This window comes from Canis lupus, chromosome 7 (assembly GCF_003254725.2).
Source record: "Canis lupus dingo isolate Sandy chromosome 7, ASM325472v2, whole genome shotgun sequence".
In the NCBI taxonomy this organism is placed as follows: Eukaryota; Metazoa; Chordata; class Mammalia; order Carnivora; family Canidae; genus Canis; species Canis lupus.
The window spans coordinates 8,489,537-8,515,545 of record NC_064249.1 but is presented as its reverse complement, the minus strand read 5'-3'; the positions used below and the strand labels follow the sequence as shown (position 1 = coordinate 8,515,545).

The following is a 26,009-nucleotide window of genomic DNA, read 5'->3' as shown; positions in this document are numbered from 1 at the left end:
GAATGTTAGGGTGCCTCAAACTCAGTCCATTGAGACTTGTTGCTTCCTTTTAGCCACTCTCTTGTGGATCTCATTCAGTCTCATGGCTTCAAAAACTGTCTATATTCTGATGACTCCCAAATTTAGACCTCTAGTCTTAACCTCTCTCTTGTTCTCCAGACTCCACTTAGATGTTTAAAGGACATTACAAGATTTACAGATCCAGAACTGAACCCCTGATGGTCTCTGCTCCTTCAACTTTGCCAGGCTTAATATTCTCTATTCCAGTTAATAAACCACATTATTTTGTTTAACTCATTTTATCCTTTTACCCTACATCTAATACATCAAAAAATCCTTAAGGCTCTATCTTTATTTTTTATTATTTTAATTTTTTTATGGAGCAGGAGTTTGAGCTCTTTAAAGATTTACTTTTTAAAAATTTTAATTTAGGGGGATCCCTGGGTGGCGCAGCGGTTTGGCGCCTGCCTTTGGCCCAGGGCGCGATCCTGGAGACCCGGGATCGAATCCCACATCAGGCTCCCGGTGCATGGAGCCTGCTTCTCCCTCTGCCTATGTCTCTGCCTCTCTCTCTCTCTCTCTCTGTGACTATCATAAATAAATAAAAATTAAAAAAATAAATAAATAAAAAAAATAAAAAAAAATAAAAATTTTAATTTAGATTCCAGTTAGTTAATATACAGTGTAATATTAGTTTCAGGTGTATAATATAGTGATTCAACACTTCATACGACACCTAGTGCTCATCACAGCAAGTGTAGCCCTTTAATCCCCCTCCCCAATTTTACACATTCCCTTACCTACCTCCCCTCTGGTAACCTTAACGTTTTTTCTAGAATGTGATTATTTTTTCATCATCTCTACTGTCACTACCCTGGTCCAATCCACCATTATCATCTCTTGCCTAGGATATTGCAATAGCCTCCTAACTGGTCTCCCTGCCTCAGTCTTTGGCTCTTTCTATAGTTCAACAGCCAAATCTTAGCTCAACAGCCAAAGATATCAATTTTGCTAAGATTTTTCCTAAGACCTTCTTTTTCATTCAACGCAAAAGCCAAATCCTTGCAATGGCCTCTGTAGGCTGGAAGTCTCCCTTACTTTTCTAACCTCACTTTGTCTCCAGCTACTCTGGAGTGTGCCAGGCCTGTGCTTACCACAGGATGCTTGCACTGGCTAATCTCTCTGCCTGGAATGCTCTTTTCTCCAGATAGTTGCACAAATCAGTATTCCACCTTTTCCATGTCTTTGCTCAAATGTCACTTTCTTAACAAAACCTTAAAATTGTTGCTTAAAATTCTAACATGTCACCTCCATATCTTATTTCATTTTTGTTCACGAGATTTATCACCTTCTAATAAGCTCTGTATTTTATGCATTTATTCTACTTATCACTATCTCCTCCCACTAAAAATTAAGCCTCACAGAGGTAGGGGTTTTGTCTTTTTTTATTCAGCCCTGTGTATCCAGCACAAAGTCTGGCACATGGAAAACATTCAATAATTACATGCTGATCGACTGAGCAATCACTGACTGACAAGTTAATTTCACATATGTACAGAAACCCAAACAAGGCTAACATGGCTACTCTAGTCTATAATACGTAGAATGGTGAAGCATGCAGTTTGTTTTATCACCAACTCATTTACGTCTTCTAGAATTCTCTGGTCTCTTAACTGCCCTGCAGTACTCCAGGACCTGAAGACATTCCAAGATCTTTAAGCACCCAAATGGTTTTGCTCTAACTTGCCTGCCTGAGGGTCCTCAATACCATATCTCATCCAAATGGATGCTGGTGCTCTGGACCAGCCCTCCTTTCCCCTAGTGCAGATTTCCATTCATTGCCAAGATGATTGTCCTAAGCTATGGTCTTAAAATTACAAATTGTTGTAAATGATTGCTCCCCAGGATCCTGTAACGTCACCTCTGACGTTACAGAAAGGGCAAAGCCACCCTTTCAGAAGCCAGGAACTTCTCCACTGTCTTTCTAATCCTACCTCAAAACTTGCTCAGAAACACTTCAATAATTATGAGCATTTTATATACAAGCATTGAGCTAGGCACTGCAGGAGAAGTAGAAATGAATAAGACACTGTTCCTAGACTTTTAGAGTCATCAATATAAGTAGCAAAAGACAAGCAGTAACAATTAGTAATTAGTAATTCAGGAATTGGTAGAATGGGAGTTCAGTGTGGGACATGGGAATTCAGTGGTGAGACAAACCACCAGAAGCCAGAAGACTTATTTAAGAAATTAAAATCTGAAGTTGACCTTGAAGGATAAATATGCTCTCAATGGGTGGACATGGGGAATAGATGAAAAGCGTTTCATTTGAGACACATAGGTTGGAAAGCAAAGGGCGTCTTTAACCAATGGTAAGTATTCCAGTTTTTTTTTTTTTTTTAATTTTTATTTATTTATGATAGTCACACAGAGAGAGAGAGAGAGAGAGAGGCAGAGACATAGGCAGAAGGAGAAGCAGGCTCCATGCACCGGGAGCCCGACGTGGGATTCGATCCCGGGTCTCCAGGATCGCGCCCTGGGCCAAAGGCAGGCGCCAAACCGCTGCGCCACCCAGGGATCCCAAGTATTCCAGTTTTACTAGAATGATAAAGTATATGAAAGTTGAAGGTAGATGAAGCCATATGATAATAAACATTGAAAAATAAGGTGAGTTTGATTTTAATTCAATAAACAATGGGAAAAATATTAGGTTTTTGAGCTGGGAAAAGACACGATCAAAGCCAAGTTTTAGAAAGTGTAATGTGCAGTGGAGAGCAGTGTTGGGAAGCTCTTCCAGCAGTTTAGCTGAGGGAAAATACCAGTTCGTAATTAAAGTGGTGGCCCCTGATGGGAAGGAGACAGGTGAGAGATATTATAGAGTTGGAATCTTTAGGATATAATCTTTGGTTTGTTGTGGGGAAGGGAGGAGTGAAATTTGACTCTAAGGTTCCTCCTTGAGTCACCCTGTGGCTTAAGTGAACCCATAACAAACGAGAAGAGGCAAGTTAGAAGGGAATATAATGTAGTGGTTCTGGTTATGTTGAGAATGAGATATTCATGGAATAGACAGATGGAGGTGTCTGAGCCAGCTTAAGGTTCTGATCTAAATGAAGACAGAGTTTAAGAGCAAATGATAAAAATTTAGGATTATTCCAATAACTAACTACTGAGGTTGAAGTCTTAGAACTTAATGAGATAATTGGAGACTTTACAGAGCATTTAAGAGTGAGGAGCTTAGGTCAGCACCTTGCAGAACATGGTAGATGCATTTATTCAGAGCTGAAAATATTATTTTGGCTTAGTATGGGTGATATTTGTATTAACGATATAAAGGACCCTTTTGGCTTAAATTTGAAAGAATAGATTTGGGATGGAATAGTAGGTTTGGGGTATCAAGCAGTGTCTCCTAAGTATTCTGACAACACAATAGAGTCATGTCTGTATGCTGTGCTACGGATCCACCATCACAGGTGGGAAGAGATTTGTAATTCATCAGAAAAGCCTGAAATAATCCCTGAAAATAAATAAATCATTGATAATGAGCTTGGAGTCTTATATCTCTTAGGGATATTTGAATTTTAATAGGAGTCTCCTAAATGCCACACAAACTTTAATCAAAGTAATTAGTAATTAATGACATGGTTTCAGATATAATACAAGCCAATAAATATTATTTCCGAATGGAAATCATACAACATATATCGTCCCTTAATTCAGGGTACTGTTTTGGGGGACCTATATTAGTGGATAAGTAGGAACAGGTTACAGTAAACATACTGATTATTTGTAAAGAGAGGTTTTTCTAACATACTTGGTAATTTTTGCAATTAAAATATTTCTATTGAAATACTTGTAATGATTAGTACTGTATTATCTAAAAGAATGTGCTAATTGTGTGTATATCAACCCCAACATTCACCCCAAGTCTTCAGAGAAAAGATGACCCATAAGTTTGGTATAAAATTGGGTAGGAGTTGGATAAGCAGAGAGGAGGAGGAGAGAGCCCTCTATCTGAGCAGGAGATGGTCAAAGTGTGTTTAGGGTGTGTGTGTGCGCATATGTGTTGGGGGATGGGTTTAAACTTTTTACAAAATAAACTGAGATAATAAATAAAGAAAAATGATGATGTGAATATTTTCTAGGGATAATATCACCTGTTTTTGTTCAATTTTCCTTTTCTTCCAAAGAGATTTTTCCCACCCATTTCCTTTCTTTGGGAGAAAGGGCCTGTACAGTTTTTCTTGACCCCAAACCTAAACACATAGGTTCACATTGTGCCAGAGCACTAGATCAGAAGTATGACTTACTGAGTAAAGAGAGGTAGTGTTTCATCTAAAACCTGAAGACAGATTTTGGTGAAGCCACAGAGAGGCTATGCAGGGTTGTATAGGAGATTACAGACCTAGAAAGCAGAGTGTATCTCAGCTAATCTTAAGCCTATTTATTTTTATTTTATTTTTTAAATGTTTTTTAAAGCAATCTCTATGCCCAACATGGAGTAGGCTCCAAAATTCATAAATCTGTCGTCCTGTTCAAAAAGACACAAGGCAAGGAGAATGAGACCCCAAAGAGGGACTGTGTGTGAAGAAACTAGAGCTACTTGTAATTTGATTTTAAATTCTCTTTCACTCCCTATTTGCCTTACTTGTACTTGCCTGTATTGTTATAAAACAGGTAAGCTGAACATTTTATGAGGTTAGAAGAGCAGGATATACTTATGATACTATGGCATCATCCCAAAAAGCATTTATCAAGTGACTAATAGTTGCATTAGCACATGGACAATTAATCTAACATGGTTCTTTCCAGAGCTGGAAGATTTATAGGTATCGGCAGTATTTTCTTGGGCTCATCCTTTGCCTTCTATATGTACAATTTCCAGAATTGTTTTCACCTTAGTATATAAATATTCCATTTTTGCTTTTTTTGTGTTTTTAGAAGATTAAAGCCTTAAAGAAGGGCTTTGGTAGCTGACAGAGGCAATAATAATCTAAGTAAGTAAAAACTTAAACTACATAAAAATTACAGAGATTTAAGTGTGATCCTAATTATATTTATTAAATACTGTTCAATTTAGATAGTATGCTGTCTCTATACTATCAGCAAATCAATACTGGGTGTAAGTGAAATGTGTGTACTTTTCATAAATATGTTTGATTTTTATAGGTCAAACATTTTATAAATAGAGACCTAGGATAAGCAAGTCAGTGTTATGAAGACATAAAGCTCTAATTAGGAGGAAAATATAAGGGAGATGTAGCACGTGATGATCATTCTTCCCATTTGTAGGCATTAGCCTTGATTTGATTTAGAGCTATTCATATACCGCCCGTGTATACAATGCTAATAGAATAAACAGACTGTGTCAGTAACCTGTCTCAGGAAAGGGGAATAAGGAATCATGTTCTAGCAGGGGGATACTTGAAGACAAAATCATCTTGGAGCCCTTCATTTTGTATTTCTATCTTCTGAGGGGTATAAAATGTGTAGGCACATCAAAGTTCATAACAAAAATTGCTCATGCCATTAGGAAGACGTATTTATTTTCAGCAATGTAAGGGGGAAAGCATACAATTGGGGTGGAGAGAGAGGGGGACAGAGCGAGAGAGAGAGACACAGAGAGAGAGATCTGCTGCAGACATCACCTGAGTGGGAAATTACACATCCTGCACACACACGCACGCTCTGCACACACATGCACAGAATTCATCTCTGACAATTTAATTGTTTAATGGTAGGACTAACAAGGAATCCTTTCTAAAGTAATGGCATATAAAGGCTTCCTAGTGAAGTTAATATTCCTGCTGCATTTGATGGGTGTTTCCCATTTGTGCAGTTCTGCCCTAACAGACTCCTGGTGTTTGATGAGGGGAGGCAGGAGGGGTGGTGGCGTCTGTGTTCAATAGCAGAACCTGGTGTGTGCCTTAGCCTGTGACCTTAGCCATTAAAACAATACATCTGAGGCCACGACTGGCACCAGAGCAATTGCTCACGTTGGTTGTGATGTCTTGGCTTGCAGTCCAAGGATCTGGTCTTCTTGGACCCATGGCTGGGTGTTTTGAGCACAGAGCCCTTGCCTGCATAGTTGTCCGTTTTCTCTTAGTTTCCTAGAACCAGGGTTTGGCAGCCATTTGTGCTGAGGTGTGAGGACTTCAGTTTGACCAGGCTTCTAGATAATGAAATGAATGATGTCTCAGCTGCTAGGATTTGAATCCTCATCTGGAGCCACACAGTCTCTTCTCATATTTCCTTATGGTTCAGCCTTTGCTCATTTCTGTGCTCTAATTGGATCCCTGGGTGGCCTGCCTGTTATAGCCATATACACAACAATGGAGGCTCTGTGGAGGAATAACTGTGTCTCAAGAAATATAAAGTTCCCAAAGCAATCCCTCATTTGGTAGTTTCCATTCTTAAATCAATACATTTTACATTCATTACTCTGGTTACTTGGCCTCGAAAACAAAAGTTTTGTTGCCTGTATCAGAGGAACCCAGTGGTAGTGGTGGAGATAGAGTTTGACCACAACAGAGAAGGCGGTTTGCTCTGGAGCGTGGTTTCCCGTTGGTTGTGGAACAGCTCCCATGCTGTCTGCTTCTCTCGCTGGAGCTCTATCTGTGTCTTTCAGTCTAGGAAAAGGCTTAGTAGGCAGAATTGAAAATGACAGACTATTTTTAACACAAGCTTTATACCCCACAGTTCTGGTTCTTACTTCTATTATCATTACTTATTCATAGACTTTTATTCCCAAATATCATTACCCTTTACAGTAATAGGATCAGCAAAGCAACCACTTAAAACAAAACAAACAAATGTAGGAATCCAAGTCCCACTCATGGCAACATTTCCCCCCTCTTGCCAGTGCTCTGTCTCTCTCTGACTACCTGTGGGAAAAGGAGTACTTACCAGTTAGTAAGAAGCTCTGTTGCTTCAGAAATGCAGTAGGTAATGATATGAAGGCACTGAGAGTCTAAGGAAACAGAAAGGAGGTAATGAAATCTGAAAAGCAAACAAACAAGAGAAGGAAAATGAAGTGGACGAAGGTGGGAAGTGGAAAGCAAACGAAGAATGCAGTGTGTGTTGCTTAAATTCAGTTTTAGCAGAGGCCAACACCTATCTAAAACAGATCTTATTTAATTTACAGAGACTCTGAAGCAGGATTGTGTAATTATTCCCTATCCAGCAACAACAGCTACATGACCTGAGGGCCTACTATATGCCAGATGCTTTCTAAAGGTTATTTGATTGATACCACTTTTAATAGTGGGCATGACTATCTCCATTTTACAGTGAAGGGGACTGAGGCTTGGACAAGCTAACTGGAGTGTCTAAAGTTGCATACCTCAATTGGATAGACCTGGAATGTCAACTTAGATTGTTTGAATCCAAATCCTATGTTCATAAACACTACAATTTTTTCAGACTGACTTCCACTGTGCCTTATGCCTTGCATCTCACTTGGTCATTTGTCTTTCCACTTGTATATTTATTTATGTATACAACGTATTGTTCCAGAAATGATTTAAGATGGTATAAATGCCTTGGAGCTATGCACGCATCTAAGCAACTTGCACATGGTTAGGACATTCTATGTATTTGTAGATTGAGCCATGGAACATCAATTGTCAAGAGTTTAGAATTCTTTCACTGTGGAATTCTCTTCCTTTTTTATCTTTAAAAGTAGGCCAGCCAGAAATCCATCTGTGCAGGCTTGGATACAGGAACCAGAGTCTGGACTAGCTAATCTCCCCAAATCTTTTCTAGGCCTTCTCTATTACCATGCTTTATGGGAATTACTTCTCTTTGGTAATTAATTACAGAAATGTGAAAAGTGAATTGGCAGGAAGAAAAAAGGATAACTTTACCATGGAGTAACCTGGCAAACACTACTTCAGGCAAGTGCTGAAGGTCAGCATCAACAGTAATAAGTCATGTTGATAGCATGTACTATTGATCCAGTGTATTGAAGATAGCACTTTACCTCTGTGATCTTCCTCCCCAAAACCCATAACTTCAGTCTAATTGTGAGTTAAACATCAGAAAAATCCCAATTAAGTGACAAATTATACAAAATACCACGCCAGTACTCCTTAAAACTGTCAAGGTCATCAAAAACAAGGAAAGCCTGAGAAACTGTCAGTCAAGAGGAGCCTATGGAGACAGGGTGGCTAAATGTAATGTGGTGTCCTGAAACAGAAAAGGGACATTAAGTGGAAACTAAGGAAATGTTAATAAAGAATGAACTCTAGTTAAGTATCATGTATCCGAATTAGTTCATTAATAGTAACAAAGGTACTATACTAAAGTAAGATAATAATAGGGGAATCAAATCTAACACTGTCTAGGGGTGGCTGAATGGCTCAGTCAGTTAAGTGTCCAAGTCTTGATCTTAGTTCAGGTCTTGATCTCAGGGTCATGAATTCAGGCCCTGAGCTGGGCTCCATGCTGGGTGTGGAGGCTACTAATTAATTAATTAAACTGTTCTAAAAAATAAAGTTTATAAAAGTATTTGCTTACACACACACACACACACACACACACACTAATTGGCCAAGATTTTTGAGAGAACCAATGGGATGACTAGAAGTAGAATGTGTGTCCCTGTATTGAAAACCTAACCCAACAATTGAGATGGATAGCTTTTCCTCAAATTGATGTAGTTTTGCTTCCTGTTGATCTCTGGATTTTTATTATCAGCTTTTGAAGGGTCTACTGAGTTTCTGATGACCTTGAGTAACTAAATGCCATTGCAACATATACTTACGGAGCTTTACTGGCTCTAGGATACATATAATTCCACTCATGTTCCAGACCTTTCAATGATGTAATCCTGTACCCAGTTCACTATTGAGCTATTCCAATGCCTTTGTTTAGTTCTTCAGAACCTAGGAAGCATTCCTGAATCACTCCAAAAATTGATCAAATAATTATTTCAATCTGAAACTCTAATGCCACATCCTATTTGGTTTACTTTTTATTGGAAACTCCCAATGTCTTATATGTAGCTGTACCCACTGCAATATCACCAATAGAAATCACAGATGTTTGCACATCACATTACAGTTGCTGTAGATATCGCAAAATATCATTTACACTCATGACTAATTTGAAATTATAGTCGTTATTAGATTTGCTACTGTATCTTGATATTTAATGCATTAATAAAGAAGTACATGTATTACTGTAGCAAACATTTAAAAATATTTTGATAATTGTATTTTAATATAATTGGTTTTCTCTGTAATCCTATGGAGCTTTTAAAATACAATTAAAAACATTTTTTCTGAGAAAGGGTGCAAAAGCTTCTCAGACTCCCAAAGAGGCTCATGGTGTAAAAAAGATTAAGAATCTTTGATGTAGTGGAAAGAATACTGAACTGGGACTCATGAATCCTGAATTGTGTAATCTCCATAGAATCTCTTGACCTCTAGTTTCCTCATTTTTCTCACTCTTGTGTACCTTAAAAAAAAAAGTCAGAGCAGATCAAATCAGATAACACATAGGGGAATGCCCGTAAATTGCAAAACCATGGAACTGTAAGGAATCAGTGCTATTGTTATGTTTTGGCCATTAGATAAAAATGACTTTTTTTTTTTTTACCAGGGTTTTAAATGTAGTTAATTGCTAGGAATATTTCTCACTCAATGATTTAGACCATGCTTACATGAGCAAAAGGAAATGGAAAATTGAGTCAATTCTCTGGATAATAATTCATGCTAATAGGTTCCTACATTTGCTTGCAACATCCAGATAATCAAAGAAAATGTGTTTTAACTTGAATTATCAGCATAGCTCTATCACAATTCTCAACTCTATTTTCAATGTATAGACTCAAATGCCAACAATAAAGTTCTTAATATTAAGAGGAGTAGAATTACTTTCAGACCCCTATTCTAGTGATGTTACTCCAAATGTGCACACTGAGATAGCTCATGTGTTCTAAGAGACATTGATGGTTGTGCACCAGGACATGTGCATATCATTGATTAGAGATTTCTTCTGTGCTGGGTAGACATTTTCAATTCCATTTGTATCCACAGACCCTAAAGCACTTGGACTTCTGTATAACACACATGTCTGAGGACAGTGTTGTCTAGTTAGACCCTCAGCAGTTTGCAAGTAGAGGACATTTTCAGTGAAAAGGCAGGCTTACCCTTGCTATACGGTGTCTAGATCCTAAGCAATCTATACATAACAATGGGCAGTCATGCTTTCAGGGAAGCTTACAAACCAAACTGTAAACTGAAAGGACTTGAATTAGTTAGAAGATCAAATAAGGAATTCAACTGGAAAATCTTAGTGAGTCTGATCCTTTCCACCCTCTGCTATAAAAGTAAGTTCATTCAGTCTAAAGAAATTGGTAATTGCATTTTCTTTCCCTGCTATCTCTTCCCACAACTTTTCATACCAATACAAATGTATGGGTTTAATTTGATTGAGGATACAATTACTTTGAGAAGATCTACTATATTGACTTGCAGGAAAATACTTCCAACAAAAAGAAAATCATCTGGGCAATAGACCATCACTTAATAGATAAAGCACATTACACACCGTGATAGTTTGCCAAGGCCGCCATAACAAAGTTCCACCAACTGGGTGGCTCAAACAACAGAAATTAATTTTCTCACAGTTCTGGAGGCCAGATGTCCGAGATCAAGGTGTTGGCAGGGTTTGTTCCTTCTGAGGGCTGTGAGAGAGAATCTGATCCATACCAAGCCTTTAGCTTCTGGTGGTTGGTTAGTAATCATTAGCATTTCTTGGTTTGTTGAAACATCACCTGGATCTCTGCCTTCATTTTCACAAAACATTTTGCCTGTGTGGGTGTCTCTACAACCATATTTCCTCTTTTTATAAGGACATTAATTATATTGGATGGTGGCCCACCCTAATAATTTCATCTTAACGAATTATATCTGTAATGAGCCTATTTCCAAATTAGGTCACAGTCTGAGATACTGGGGTTAGTGATTTAACATATGAATTTGGGAGGGGGGGGGGACACAATTCAACTCATAACACACACCAAGTGTTCAATATATATTTGAAACCCTGAACTAAAAGGTAACATACTTGAGAAGGGCTAGGAGGGTATGCACTTCTTGAGGAGACATATGGGCAAAGCTCTGATGACAGTATAACCATGTATATAACTCAGCAGCTAAATTAATACAGACTTCTACCCATCATTAGAGTAACTTTCGGCAGCAGTTTTTAATTTTTATTCTGAAGGATCTCTTAACGGTCTCCTGGGATTTTATCTAAAAAAGAAGCTTTACATGAGTTACCCAGGGGTAAATCTGACTTTCTACTGTAAAGACAGTCACGCTTATCCTATAGTTTGTCATTCTCTCTGGAACACATTGATTTTGTTTATCACGCAGTTTGAGGAAGGCATCCCTACTGCCTAAGGACTTAGTGTTGCTGAGAGTATGTCCAAAGCAGGAAGATAGATATAAGGACCAGCCTTTAATTGAAATAAATTGAGGGAATATGGTTAAGCCAGACTGAGGTTCCAGATCAAATTTTATTTTTTTTATTTTTATTTATTTATTTTTTTGATTTTTTTTTGTTGTTGTTGTTGAAGATCAAATTTTAGAAAGAACTTTCCCTTTACTAACTTATTTTCCTGAGATCAAGACCTGAGCTGAGATCAAGAGTCAGATGCTTACCCCACTGAGCCACTCAGGTGCCCCTTCCTTCACTTTTTAGTACTAATATACTATGTATATTAGTATAGTTAAAAAAGTCAAAGTTCTATAAGGCTTATAACTAAAACCAATGATTTCTATCCCACTTCTACCCATCTCCAATTATTACTACCTAGAAACAACTACTAAAGACATTTCTAGGTCTTTCTTTTGGTACTTCCCTTCATATTTCTAAACACCATTTTTGAATGTTCATTCCTTCTATTTTTCATTTTAGTTGTATCTGTTCTTGACTTCCCACCATGTAAGGTGAGGGTTTGGTTCTCTCATGGGTCCCCTTAGTCTTCCCTCTTTTCACCTCATCTTTTTTTTCTTTTTAAGATTTTATTTATTTATTTATTTATTTTTTTTTTTTTTAAGATTTTATTTATTTATTCATGAGAAACAGGGAGAGAGAGAGAGAGAAAAGGGCAGAGACACAGGCAGAGGGAGAAGCAGGCTCCATGCAGGGAGTCCGACGTGGGACTCGATCCTGAGTCTCCAGGATCAGGCCCTGGGCTGAAGGCGGCGCTAAACTGCTGAGCCACCCGGGCTGCCCCTCAGCTCATCTTCTTAATATATCATGATTTTTGGCTAGTTGAATTCAGATTCTTAAGTAGGTAAATACTTTCCACAACTCTCCATGTAGTGAACTATGACTACATATCCCTTTTTGTGAAGTTTTTTTTTTTTACCCTCTTGGATTGATAATTGCCTGTTGTTTTTTTCTCCTTACTTTTCTACGCATCTATTGTTCATGCTCTTGCAAACTCACTGCCGGAGTATAAATCTCCTTTCAATTATTCTTCCTTCTCCTCCTCATGTCTCCCGCCCCCATCTCCCACCTAACCTTCTACCTCTCGCCCATACACCTTCTTTCTCCAGGCATCCTTCCTGGAGCCCTCCATTTTCTGATCCAATCAGAGACCCTGGTTGCTCCCTACACTTACTGCCTCCAGCTGTCATTCAGGGTCTTCCATTATCGTCTTGGGGTTCAATTTGCCTCATTCTTGTGGTCAATCCCTTATCTCTTGTTTCTTAGATCTCATCTATTTTTCTTTCAAACTTCCTTTCTTTTGGTGGATTACATTTTTAAGTAGCTTCCCAAGAAAAGACACATGGGCGGGGGGGGGGACATTTTCTAAGGCATTGTGTGCCAATTGTCAGTTATGGACTGTCAGCTCTATTGTCCCACTTTTAGGGTCCCAGAGCTGGACCTTATAAATACTTTTCCTTTGCCAGCTGGAGCAGTGTTAAGTTTCATCAATGGAAGACTCTGGAAAGACATTGAAGGCAGAGCAAAGGGGCTTTTCTTCCTGGCTCCCATGGGGAGCTGCCAACAAATGTGTAGGGAACTCAGGGACACTTGCCCTCCAGCAAGTTTCTCCTCTCACCTCCAGCAGGTAGGTAGCAAGTGTCTCCAGTTCATCTTCCCGTGACTCCTACTAAGCCAGCTCCACCTCACTCCTGTGGGTGGCATCCTACACATTGGCGTCAGTGTGCCGCACCCCAGTGGGCAGTTTCCCATGGACCAGCTTTGGCCCATGGCACCCTAGTGAACTTCTCCACCAGAAGAGGACACAGGCTTTAGCTGTGCTTTCTATGAGGAGATCTGGACTTCAGCCTTTGGGAGAGGAGGCTTTTCCAAGTTTATTCCTTCCTTGTCTTGGGGTACTTGCCCCAGAAGCAACTGCTCCCTACACTTAGTATTCCTGTATACTTTCGGGTTCTCTTTTACCATGTTAAGCATCTTCTACTAATTAATAATTTGTCATATTAAACTTTCCCTGCATCTGACTATATACTTTACATATCTGAAAATTTGTTTATCCTCTTATTTTTTAAAAATATTTTATTTATTTATTCATGAGAGACAGTGAGAGAGAGAGAGGCAGAGACACAGGCAGAGGGAGAAGCAGGCTCCATACAAGGATCCTGATGTGGGACTTGATCCCGGGACTCCGGGATTGCGCCCTGAGCCAAAGGCAGATGCTCAACTGCTGAGCCTCCCAGGCGCCCCATCCTCTTATTTGATTGAACACTTGGTTAGGCAGAGAATTCTGGGTTGAAAATAATTTCCTTCAGAATTTTTGATACTGCTGCATTTATTTCTATTTTCCATTGTTATTATTGAGAAGTTTACTGTTGTGCTGGTTCCCATTCTGTTGTATATGACATTTAAAAAAAATTGGAAGTTTTCAGGATCTTCTTTTTATTACCGGGATTCTGAAATTTCATGATGTGTCTCGGAATGGGCAAGGTGTTAGGAATACTCTAGAAACTCATGTCACTGAGTTCTAGGATATTTTCTTTGATTTATTTCTATAATGGCACCCTCCTCTTCATTTTCTCTACTTATTCCTTCTGGAATTCCTATTGCATGGATGTTGGATATTCTATACCGGTCTTCTAGTTTTCTAAATTTTCTCTCTCATTTTCCATCTGGGTTTTCCTTTCCTTTCTTTTTTTTTTTTTTCCGGAAGATTAAGGCAACCCTATTCCATAGTCTTTCTCTGCTGTTGTGTATGTATGTATGAATGTATGTATGTATGTACGTATGTATTTTTGCTATTGTGTATTTAAGAGCGAGGCACTAAGAAACTGTATGGAAGCCTTCTTGTGAATGGTGGGGTGGGGGTGATGCCTCTGGAATGGTGGCTTTCATTACAGGGTGGCAGGGTTGGACAATGTTATAAGTTCCCCCAGCAGTCGGTATATGGGAGGCTCTTGAGTTGGTCAATTTTCCCAGAGGAGAATCTTTCAGTCTTCTGTTCAGAGGTGAGGGTGTGTGTGGGAGGGTGAATCAGCCTGGATGCCAGGATTCTAGGGAGCCAAGTTACAGAAAAGCAATGAAATTCTCACCTTTCATATGTAGACTTTGATCATTAGGGTGTATCCCTCCCCATGGCTTCCTGATATCCTTTGTCCGGAGCCACTTGATGGAGCTTCTTCCCAGAGCAAACCCCCAAGTCTTCCACCGGGATGGGAAGAGGTAGTCACTCTGTGGGGTGGAGGAGGGGATCTGTGAGTTCTAACCACTTCCTATACAGATTTACTCTATCCTTCCTTTGTAAGGTCTCCCTGACCAGCTCTTTGAGGTCTGTAACACCCGTAATTTCTAGGCTACCCTGGGGTTCTGTACAGTTGATGGTCTTGCTCCTGGGTTACCCTACTTTGCTTTGTGCTGGTTTAAAAGTTTTAGTTTCTCTTAGCTAGGAAGGATTTTACACTCATCTATTCACTTTCTAAATTCTAACAGGTTACACTGTCTCCTCTTTTCTCCTCCTTGCATTTCCTGATTTGTGTCTTTTAGGAACTCTATTTCATGTTGTGAGGCCCTGGAAGGAACTAGAGGTACATATGTGTTCACTGTGTTGTGTTTGATCAGCAATCTCTTTTGCTTCTTATGGTTTTATTATAAGAGATAGGGGATAGGAAATCATTTCTCCCATTTGGCTTGTGGGGTTGAATTAGATGGAAGTGCTACATCTTCCAGAAGCAAAGCTTACTACTGAGAATAGAAGACTTGAATCAAAATATGAACATAGAATATATATGAATGAATATAGAATATAGACACTGAGGACCTCAAGCATCAACATTTATGGGAAATTAGAAATTCACTGAATGGCCAAAATAAAAAAGAATTTATATATTTCACGATAACATGCTTCTTGATATGGATGGACTAGTTAAATCTTTCAAATCTCAGAAGATAATAGTTGGAAACAGAAAGTTACTCCCTTGATGTACCTAAATAAGTTTGCTATTTAAATAATTTATAAAAGACACTGGGTTATGTTGGCAAATTGAATTTAGATAAAATATTTTAAAAATTATTTATAAAAAAGAAAATTGGCTCATTAATTTCCTTCTCAATATTTCCCATGTTTGGAGATTTCTATTTATTGTCACTCCTCTCAGATTTCAGAGGAAGAGAGGAAGAGTCAGAGAGAGATGAGCAGAGGGGAGCAGGTTACATAAGGTAGCATACCTCCACTTGGACCCTTAGAATCACTCAGCGGTAAATGTACACAGTCCCCAGCAACATGTAAAAACAGTGTATGAGGTCTGCTTCTCCTCACTCTACCAATAATCTCAAGTAATTTTAAATTCCTTAATTCTTTTTCTTTAAAATGGCTTTTTCTTTACGCAATTTCGAAAACTTTAAACCAACATACTTCTAAATTTCTCTTAAAAGTGTGCTTAGTGGGGATCCCTGGGTGGCACAGCGGTTTGGCGCCTGCCTTTGGCCCAGGGCGCGATCCTGGAGACCCGGGATCGAATCCCACGTCGGGCTTCCGGTGCATGGAGCCTGCTTCTCCCTCTGCCTGTGTCTCTGCCTCTCTCTCTCTCACTGTGTGCCTATCATAAATAAATAAAAAAAAATTAAAAAAAAAAAGTGTGCTTAGTGAGTGATATCTTTATTCTCCGAGTCAATATTTCATTGCTTTAGAGGGAGAGCAGATACTAGCTAGAAAAACAAACTTACTGCTCAGTTCTGACTGTCAGGTTTTTGTGTTTGGTTGGTTGGTTTTTGCATCTTGAATGAGAGAAAAGTCTTAAAAGCCAGACTTGGTTGAGACATTATTAAGACTTCTCTTCATTTATCAAAATCAAAGCTTGGACACCCGAACATAAAGTTTGGCATAAACTGGGACTGGGAAATAAAGCAGTGTCTCCTTGCCTGGAGACAAATGAAGGGTGAAGGATGGAGTGGAAGAAGGAGGAAGATTCGGGAGGTAGAAGACTAGGGTGGAGATACTACTAGATCCCTGAGAAAGGACCCAGCAACCCTACTCCTGTGCCTCCTTAAAGGTGACACATGCCCGTGAGGTCACAGAAACCCCAGGGCAGCCACAGATGGGGCAAGGAGACAGGCTATCCAGGCTTGCACTTCCCCTTACAAAGGACAAAGGTCCACCTCTTCCCAGTAGAGAGTAAATAAGGCATACCATCACCAAATTCGTGGCACCTTGCAATTTTGTCTTCTGTTCACAAAATGTTATTTTAATAATTATAATAGGTAATATTTAAAGCTTTTCAAATGGACTCTGCTAAGCACTTTACACGGATTATCTCATTGTGAGTTTTTTTTTCTGCAGTAGCCCCCTATAAGAGGCAGCATTTCACGGAGGGAGTACGGAGATTTAAAGAAGGTAATACCTTGCCCACGATGCTTGTCAGTGAGTGGTAGAGCCAGGACAGGAGTCAAGATGTAGATGTCCACACTCTTACTCCTTCCCCAGAACTGCCTCTCTGGCAGCCCTCTTCTTCTTTCCTCCCCTCACTCAGAGCCTTTCTGCTACCTTCCTCCTCCTCCCAAATCAAAGAGGGTAAGCTCTGTAATTAACCATCTGTATTAGTTCAGTGTTTGAGTAATTGCAGTGTACAGAGAGGCCCGACTTAGGTTGGTTTGACCTACGATTTTTCGACTTTATGGTATTGTACAGGCTATATGAATTCAGTAGAAACCATATGTCAAGTTTTGAAATTTGCTCTTTTCCCAGCTAGTGTTAGGCTGCACATTCCTCTCGTGTGATGCTGGGCAGCAGCAGTGAGCCACGGCGCCCAGTCAGCTTCATGATTCCAAGGGTTAACAACCAACACACTTACAACGGTTCTGTATGGCAGTGTTTGGGGTTCATTAAATTACACGAGAGAGTGAACACTTTATTATACAACAGGCTTTGTGTCAGATGATTTTGCCCAAGGGCAGGCTAACGTAAGTGCCCTGAGCACGTTGAAGGTAGGCTAGACTGAGCTGAGATGTTCAGTAGGCTAGATGTATTAGATGTGTTTTCCACTACTGATATTTTTACCTCGTGGTGAGCTGATTGGGATACAACCCCATTGTAAGTAAAGGAAGACCTGTGCTTGAACCTCATTCATACTAAACTGTTACCTCAGTCAGGCACTTAAATATTTTTTAGCTTCATTGAGATATAATCTACATATTGTAAAATTTGCCCATTTCAAGTGTCCAATTTTCAGAAATTTTGGAGCCCTGCAGCCATACTTGTAATCCAGTTTTAGAAGATTTTTGTCACCTCTAAAATTCTCTCATATCTATATATAATATAGACTTGTAGACACCCTCAACTTCAGACAACCACTAATCTACTTTCTGTTTCTATAGATTTGATGTTTCAAGATACTTCATATAAATGAAAGCATACCTGATGTGATCTTCTGTGTCTAGCTTTCTTCGCTTCGTGTGACATTTTTGAGATGTGTCAAATTCATCCTTTTTTCTTGATGAACAGTATTTCATTGTGTGGATGTACTCCATTTTGTTTGTCTCCTCACTGGTTGGTGGAAACTTGGAGTTGTGTCCATTTCTTGGCTTTTGTGAATCATGCTGCTATGGATATTCATGTGTTCATTTTTATGTGGACAAATCTTTCATTTCTCTGGGAGTGGAATCACTGGCTCATATGGTAAGTTTGTGTTTGACTTTTTAAGAAACAGCAACTTGTATTTTATTTGCATCTCTGAATGTGGATTTAAAGACTTTTCTCTCAATTAAAGGAATTTCAACCATCAGTAAGCTAGGGAGAGACATAAAGTTGGAGAGATGGTGGACTCTCACTGTAGGGAACTCTGATTTCATTCTTTACCGATGCTTTGCAGAGTGCCTGAGGCCCTCACTGAAAATGGGCCCAGGCTATTCGTGCCACACAGTTCCTTTCTATTTTGGTTAAGTTGGCATATGATGCTGAGATCAAGTCCCGCTTACCGTGAAGGCTAAAGAAGACTTCTAGAAGGGCTAGTACTCTACAAGTCATCCACCAAAAAGACTTCTCCCTCCAGACACAATGGTGGCCCACGGATTGAATTCAGCCTGCAGGCATCGATTATTGGCCTTCACAAAGTTTTAAAATTTAAATTTGAATGTTTACGGATTGTTCATGTGTTCCCCATTGTACTCCTATTTCTCATTACTGTCTAACACAAGAACAACATTGGAGAACTCATGCTACTTGATTGCAAAACTTACTATGAAGTTCGGGTGAGCCAGATTAAGGAGGGCATATGCTGTGATGAGCACCGAATGATGTATGGAAGTGTTGAGTCACTAAATTTTATACCTGAAACTAATATTACACTGTATATTAACCAACTGGAATTTAAATAAAAACTAAAAAAGAAAAAAAAAAGATTATAGTATAGATTGAGACAGTGTGTTATTTGGTGAAAGAAAGGACATACAGATCAATAGAACCAAACAGAGAGTCCAAAAATACACCTGCTTTTATGCGGGCAATTGGTATTTGACGAAGGTGGAAAGGCAACTCAGTGGAGAAAAGACAGTCTTTTCAAGAAATGGTGCTTAAACAGTTGGACACCCAGATGTAAGAAACCTACAAAAACCAAACCAAACAAAAACTGAATACCTCTGTTCTTCAAAAACACTGTTAAGAGAATGGCGAGAAAGCCAAGGATTAGAATAAAATATTTACAAAACACATTTCTTCTGAAGGATGGTGACCACATGACCACATGATGTATATAAAGAACTAAAAACACCCTCAGTAATAAAGAAATAAATAACCTAAAAAATGGGCAAAAAATATGAACAGGCATCAAGATATCACATCAAAGAACATATGCAGATGGCAAATAAACACATTAAAAGATGCTTAACAACATTAGTCCTTAGGGAAATGCAAATTAGAATCACAACGCATTATCACTATGTATCTATTAGAATGGGTAGCATTAACAAGCAAAACAGAAATACCCTTTTTCTTTTGGTGTGTGGGGGGATACAGAGAGGGGCCGAAGGGGAGGAGGGAGAGAGAATCCCAAGCAGCCTCCATGCTCAGCACAGAGCCTGTTGTGGGGCTCGAATTCAGGACCCTGAGATCATGACCTGAGCTGAAACCAGGAGTCGGTCGCTCAACTGACTGAGCCACCCAGGTGCCCCCAAAACACCTTTTAATATCAAGTGCTGGCAAGAACACAAAGCAAGTTGACCTTGTTGGTGGCAATGCAAAATATGACAGACCCTTTAAAAAACATTTGGTGGTTTCCTTTTTTTTTTTAAGATTTTATTTATTTATTCATGAAAGACACACACGAGAGAGAGAGAGAGAGGCAGAGACACAGGCAGAGGGAGAAGCAGACTCCATGCAGGGAACCCGACGTGGGACTCGATCCTGGGACTCTAGGATCAAGCCCTGGGCTGAAGGTGGCACTAAACTGCTAGGCCACCAGGCCTATCCACATTTGGTGGTTTCTAATAAAGTTGAACATATAGTTATCGTATATGATCCAGAAATCCCCCCCGAGGTATTTACCCAAAAGCAATAAAAACTAATGTTCACATACAAGAAATTATAAATGCTTATAGTTATTTTATTTATAATTAGTCAACACTGGATGTGGGGGAATGCCCATCAGCTGGTGAGTGAAACCAGTACATGCACACAATGGAACACTACCCAGCAATAAAAAGGAACACACCGGTGAGAGACACAACAGCATGGATAACTCTCCAATGCATTACACAAAACCAAAGAAGAAGACTCCGAAGGTTAAGTACCGTACAATTCCATTTATGTGACATTCTGAAGAAGGCAAAACCACAGAAAAAAGATTGGTAGCACAGGGGGTTTGAAAGTAGGGGAGAGACTGAATATAAAGAAACATGAGGGGGCACCTGGGGTGGCTCAGTGGTTGAGCATCTGCCTTCGACTCAGGTGGTGATCCCGGGGTCCTGGGATTAGGTCCCGCATGGGGCTCCCCATGGGAAGCCAGTTTCTCCCTCTGCCTATGTCTCTGCCTCTCTCTCTGTGTCTCCCATGAATGAATAAATAAAATCTTTAAAAAAAATAAACATGAGGACACTTTTGAAAGGAAGGAGCTGCTCTGTATCTTGATTGTAGTGGTGCTTATGTGAGTGTGTCATAACTCACAGGACCGTTCACTGTACACTGAAGATGACAGATTCCATTGTATATATTCTGAAATTATTCTTTAATGAGCCTGAAAGAAAAGCCCATAGGACTACTTTCAGCTCTAGCATTTATAAGATAGTAAGTAACCCATCCGTTCCAGGTAACCTTACAATATGGAGACAGTATCTCTTTTTTTCACTATTATTAAGTATTCATCCTGAGAAAGGGAAGGTTACCAAACTGAGCTTGTATAGAAGATGTTCACAATTGCTGAGTATCTCCTTAGCATAAATCTCAATAAAGCTTTTCTGGTTATATTTATAGGCATGCTCACATTTTTACCTCCCTAATATAGCTGTTAGGAATATGAAATCTTTTCAGTTTCCACTTCAATGATGAGCATTTTTCATTTAAGTGTTCTAGTGCACATGCAACATAAAGTCTGTTGTATCACTTTATACCTTTTGCAGATCATGTTTAATTTTGTTTGCCCAGAATGTAACAATGAAATTCTAATATATATATATATATATAAAATTAGAAGTTCCATTATTATATATATGTGTGTGTGTGTATATATATTCTATTCATACTTCACATTCTTAAAGTAACAGAAGAGACTTAATGCACTTCTGTCCTCTGAGGAAGCTTGTGGTAAAACAAGAGAAACATTATGAATAATTAAAAATATGATATTTACTGCAGGAGAAAGATAAATCTTTGAGAAATCTCTGCCAGCAGAAAGCTTCATAATCAGGTTCCATATCCTTATAAATAAATTGCTAGTCTTTTCAGGTGTCAAGGGATTTTACAGTCAGATATTAATGAGATAAAGATGCTCAGCTTGGTCATTAAGGGGGAGAAGTTACTTCTTGTTAATTTTTATCATGAGTTACTTCTTGTTAATTCTTATCATGCTTCAGTGTCAGCTAACAAGTGGGTTCCGGATGCTTAGGTTTGGGCCAAAACTAGAGTTATAAAAAAGATAAGGGGGACCTTAGGCTGAAGAATTAGTTTTGAGAGATTCCATTTCAAAAAAGTCAGACCTTGGGAAAAACTAATTAGGAAATTAGTTTTTCTTTAGGAAATTAATTTTTCTTCATCATAGAAATCTGATCTCTTTCATGTGTTTGGCCATTTGGCCTATCATTCTTTTACATATTATTACAGAAAAACCTCTCTCTTCTGTCAGTAAGGAATTATGGTGAATTTAAGAAAGTAGTTAATCAATCTGGCCAATCAATGGATACAATAATTAACGAGGATTCAGTAGACTTGGGATCCAGCTACACTGTGGCCTTAACTAGCTGTGCAGCCTTGGACAAGTGACTTTGTCTATCTGGGCCCTCAGCTTTCTCCTGAATATGATGATGTGATTGAATCTGATAATCCCTAAAATAAATCATAGTAATTTTTAATAAAGATTTTATTTATTTATTCATGAGAGACACAGAGAGAGAGAGAGGTAGAGACATGGACAGAGGGAGAAGCATGTTCCCTGTGGGGAGCCTGTTGTGGGACTTGATTCCAGGACTCTGGGATCACGCCCTGAGCCAAAGGGAGATGCTCAACCACTGAGCCACCCAGGTGCCCCTATAGTTCTAAAATCATTTCATTGCATGAAACATCAATTTTCAAATTATTTGAACATGATGTATAAACCTATATTAAATATAATTATGTCCCTCATAATTCAGAATGCGTTTCAAAACCAAGCACACTTTAGAGTCATTGCTATTAAGGCCTAGCAAAGTTCTGGTTAAACAGAAGTTTCAGACTAATGGTAACCTCATTAGACTAGCTTTCACAAGTGTCTCACACAAATATAAAATTTTAATTGTAATAAAAAATTTACCCTCATTTTTATAAAACAAAATCTAATTCTGCAATTAACCACAAGAGAAGGGGATGTGAATTCTTTATTCATAATTAGGAAGTTCACATATAACATTCTGACAATTGTCAACTAGTTCAGACTCTTTCACTAGTGTGAAATGTAGATTATCAGCTAGTGTTTATAAAAAATTTAAACGAGAGAATTTTCTGATCGGCTCCAGGTAGACTCTAGAATGTAATACATTCTATGCATTTTTTTTAGTTGACTGATTTAGAAGCCAACAAATTAATAATTAAAAAATACAGTTAACTTCTTTTAACTGGGTTAAGCTAATTGAAATTGTGATATTTTGGATAAGGACTAAGTTGAAATTTACATGTCCTTCCCTCACGTTTTCCCTTCATTCTAGTCCTCCTTCACCAAACATTTATTGAGTGGTTACTATATCAGACTTTAATTTCGAGATAACTCAAAAACATGGAAACCAAAATCCCTGACCTTAAGAAGAGACTCAATCTATCAGGCAAAGCATCTAATTTCATCATTATAAAATGATGTGACAATTTATACATAAGCTAGGAGGAGAGAATTTACTTACCTTGTGTGCTCTCTCTCTCTTTCACATATACACACACATACACACAGTTTGTTTGAAATGACCATTTCATATTACACTTGATTTTTTTTTTTTTTTTAATGATAGTCACACACACACACACACACAGAGAGAGGCAGAGACACGGGCAGAGGGAGAAGCAGGCTCCATGCACCGGGAGCCCGACGTGGGATTCGATCCCGGGTCTCCAGGATCGCACCCTGGGCCAAAGGCAGGCGCCAAACCGCTCTGCGCCACCCAGGGATCCCATATTACACTTGATTTTACCCAAAAGGTCGAGAAGTGATGACCATTTCATATCAAAAATTTTTAAAGATTTTATTTATTTGAGAGAGAGAGAAAACATTTAAAAGACCCTGGACCCCGAGATCCTGACCTGAGCTGAAGGCAGATGCTTAACCGACTGAGCCACCCAGGTGCCCCTCACATCAAATTTTAAAGAGTAATTTTGAACCACTGGAGCACTTTTGAAGCACAAAAGTTACATACATATAACATCATTCTCGTTGTTTTTGAAAGCAGATATAAGAATCCTTACTTTTTTGAAAATCCATATGCTTTTATAGTTGGTATTACTAGGATAAATTGAAAGTAATAAAAACATATTCAAAACCTATTTTAGGGATCCCTGGGTGGCGCAGCGGTTTAGCGCCTGCCTTTGGCCCAGGGCGCGATCCTGGAGACCCAGGATCGAAACCCACATCGGGCTCCCGGTGCTTGGAGCCTGCTTCTCCCTCTGCCTGTGTCTCTGCCTCTCTCTCTCTGTGACTATCATAAAAAAAAAAAAAAAAAAAAAAAAACCTATTTTAGGGGCGCCTGGGTGGCTCAGTTGGTTGAGCATCTGCCTGCCTTTGGCTTATAAGGGTCATGATCCTGGGGTGCTGGGATCGAGTCCTGCATTAGCCCCTGGCCGGGCTCCCCCTTAGTGGGGAGTCTGCTTCTCCCTCTCCCTCTGCTCCTCCCTTTCCCCCTCATGCTGTCTCTCTCTTGAGTAAATAAATAAAATATTTTTTTTTTTAAATCTATTTTAGGTGAAATGATCATTTGTTTTTGGTGAAAATAAAGAGACAGGTGTTTTTCATATATTTCTGGCTAGGAGTAAAAATTGGTACAACCTTTCTGGAGTGCTATATAATATGATTTATCAGAAGGTTTAAAATGTGCATACTGTGATCCAGCAAGTTTATCTTAATAACTGAAGATGAATGGAAAGATTCAGCTAGTAGTGCATACACATTTAGGATTGTTATTTTTTGTGGTTGCTGTTGAATTGACCCTTTTATCAGTAGGTAATTGCCCTGCTTTATTGCTAAGCATTTTGGGTGGGGTAAGATTCTGTTGGTCAATGGAGGGATACAAATAAATTCCTGTTATAATAAATGGGAATCTAGAAAAATATATTCTTTAACTTAACTATTCGAAACAGTTGCTCCAATTCTGCTTGAGCCTGAGCAGGTACATGTTAGCAATGAACAAAGCTACAAAATAGCTTTCTATTATTAATAGTCTGAGACACATGACTTCTAATTAGGCACAAAACAAACAACAGTAAACTTCACACATTGTTTATAATCATATTAGGGATTTATTACCATATAAATTGTTTCTGTAAAATACATATGACTTATGCTATCCAGTTGGATAAATTTTATTGCTTTCCTGTGGTTCTGTGCTTTATCTTAATATTATTTTTGAGCACCCTTTTGAGTTCATATCATAGCATTTAAAAGTCATTGGTACTAACTAAGCAGAATGCCTAACACAAAATAGAGAAACTAAGCTATGTTGCCGTCTTTAGATCAAATTTTCCATCCCTAATTATCTGGTTATTTTGATGAGAATTAATTGAGCTCAAGGCTGTGCTGACACCTTGTGTCTAAATATATTTGAAAGAAATTTTGCAAAGTCAAAGAAATCTGAATACGAAGTAACCACATCAACTTCATCAATCTGATGGTTTTTGAGTTTCTTCTTAATTATATTGATTCACCATTTCACTTTCTGTTTGCTCCCACCATATGTCCTATTGCCTGGTGTTGCAATATAGAAACATGTTCATGTCCCAAGTAACAAAATCATATTATAAAAGTAGATCTCTTTGGGGCACGTGGGTGGGTCACTCAGTTAAGCATCTGTCTTGGGCTCAGGTCATGATCCCAGGGTCCTGGGATCAAGCCTCACATCAGCTCCCTGCTCAGGGAGGAGCCTGCTCCTCTCTCCTGCTTGTGTTCTCTCTCACTCTCTCTCTCAAATAAATAAATAAAATCTTAAAAAAAAAAAAGTAGATCTCTTTAAAACAAAGTCAGCTGCAGAGTCTCTGCTATGCCTTCTTTTTTTTTTTATTTTTTTTTATTTTTTTTATTTTTCATTTATTTATGATAGTCACACAGAGAGAGAGAGAGAGGCAGAGACACAGGCAGAGGGAGAAGCAGGCTCCATGCACCGGGAGCCTGATGTGGGATTCGATCCCGGGTCTCCAGGATCGCGCCCTGGGCCAAAGGCAGGCGCTAAACCGCTGCACCACCCAGGGATCCCTCTGCTATGCCTTCTATTAAGGGGTAGAGTCGAATATCACTCCCCTTGAATCTGGGCTGGCTAGTTGGCTTGCCAGCTAACATTTTTTAGACCTCCAAAGACCACACTTTGATTGCAAGCCTGAAGATGCTTGAGAGTAGATTCCGCACCTGAAGTTTTTATGGGTTTGGTCAGGATTTAGCTCTAGGTACCTGCTACTTCAGAAGAAACATCCTAAGTGTTTTCAGAGGATGGAACCAAGAAGGGTGGTGATTCTACCAAGTTGAGAGGGACCAGTGTATGGATCTGGTCAAGAGTTACTCAGTTGGTCCTAGAGGTAAATCTAATTCATCTTGGGGGGGAGGGGGGGTGGGCTCAGAATGCATCCATTAGGATGAGGCCTGTAAGTCTGTATTTTTTTTTAAGATTTTATTTATTTATTCATGAGACAG

General features: G+C 39.0%; 2 long non-coding RNA genes across 4 annotated transcripts in view; one reads left to right on the top strand and one right to left on the bottom strand.

Moving 5' to 3' along the window:
• Positions 1 to 5,518: 5,518 nt before the first annotated feature.
• On the bottom strand, positions 5,519 to 19,983 carry LOC112648357 (uncharacterized). Of its 2 annotated transcripts, none has more exons than XR_007411799.1 (3): positions 14,550 to 19,983; positions 6,904 to 6,996; positions 5,519 to 6,637 (listed from the first exon to the last, which is right to left on the bottom strand). It is a non-coding gene; the product is annotated as an uncharacterized LOC112648357 (long non-coding RNA). The 2 variants fall into 2 exon arrangements; XR_003128947.3 differs by lacking the exon at positions 14,550 to 19,983 and adding an exon at positions 7,340 to 8,230.
• LOC112648358 (uncharacterized) overlaps positions 7,654 to 26,009 on the top strand; it is a 28,566-nt gene continuing 10,210 nt past the window's right edge. For both annotated transcript variants that reach the window (XR_004817563.2, XR_003128949.3), the window contains exons 1-3: positions 7,654 to 7,905; positions 16,793 to 16,846; positions 17,827 to 18,127. This is a non-coding gene — a long non-coding RNA (uncharacterized LOC112648358). The remainder of the gene's footprint in view (positions 7,906 to 16,792; positions 16,847 to 17,826; positions 18,128 to 26,009) is intronic.